The following is an 860-nucleotide window of genomic DNA, read 5'->3' on the forward strand; positions in this document are numbered from 1 at the left end:
CCGGTGCCGTTATTCCCGGGGAGAAGTGGTGGCCGATGACACCCCTGGAGCACTCCACAGGCTGGGGCAGAGGTGACGTGCTGGCTCTGAGGTGGGAGACGAGAGTCTCGGTGGAGGAGGGCGGCGGGGCGCCCCGGGGGTTGTTTTGGGGGGTTCTGGGTGGTTTTGGGTGGTTCTGAGGGAGTGCGGGGCCCTGGGAGGGCCCGGCCGTGACGGGAGTGAGGGGTGGACGCCATTACAGGGATCGCCGGGGAGCACGTTCAAGCGGCGTTTCCGTAGTGTAGTGGTTATCACGTTCGCCTAACACGCGAAAGGTCCCCGGTTCGAAACCGGGCGGAAACACGCGCCTGGATGGCTTTTTTTTTTTTTTTCCTCCAATTTTTTTATAAATTTCGCTCTCCCAGATTATCTTCTTGAAAGCAACAAACCTGATCCCTGCTGGGCTGCGCACCAGCACCCCCAAACTTCTAAAAACACCTTTTCCCGGGTTCTTTTTTGCCGGAAGCAGCGAGGCGGCGATGCTCCTCAGCGCCGCTGCGGCATTAACAGCAGCGGGCACACGGAGCCCGTTTGCTTCCCCTCGGCCGCCCCAGAACGCCGCGCAGCCCCTACAGGGCGTGACTACAACTCCCGGCACGCACAGCGCCCCCGCCGCCCTAACGGTGGGCCCGGCCGCGGCGCGCTGCATGATGGGAGTTGCAGTCCGACTCTCCCCGACCCTCCCGGGAAACCGTTGGCAGCCCAGACCGCTCCGTTCTATTCAGCGGAGCGGGCTGTAGCCCCGTTCCCGTTTCCCCTTTCGCCGCGCCCCCGCTGCCTTTCCCCTCCTCCTCCTCGCCTCCCTCAGGAGCGGGGTCCCC

The 860-nt window shown here is 64.1% G+C and overlaps 1 non-coding gene across 1 annotated transcript; it reads left to right on the forward strand.

Moving 5' to 3' along the window:
- The first annotated feature begins 269 nt into the window (after nucleotides 1-269).
- Nucleotides 270-342, forward strand: TRNAV-AAC. The gene has a single exon. It is a non-coding gene; the product is annotated as a tRNA-Val (tRNA).
- Nucleotides 343-860: the final 518 nt, after the last annotated feature.

The sequence above is a fragment of the Tyto alba genome, unplaced genomic scaffold (genome assembly GCF_018691265.1).
Source record: "Tyto alba isolate M040663 unplaced genomic scaffold, T.alba_DEE_v4.0 Super-Scaffold_10, whole genome shotgun sequence".
Taxonomy (NCBI): Eukaryota; Metazoa; Chordata; class Aves; order Strigiformes; family Tytonidae; genus Tyto; species Tyto alba.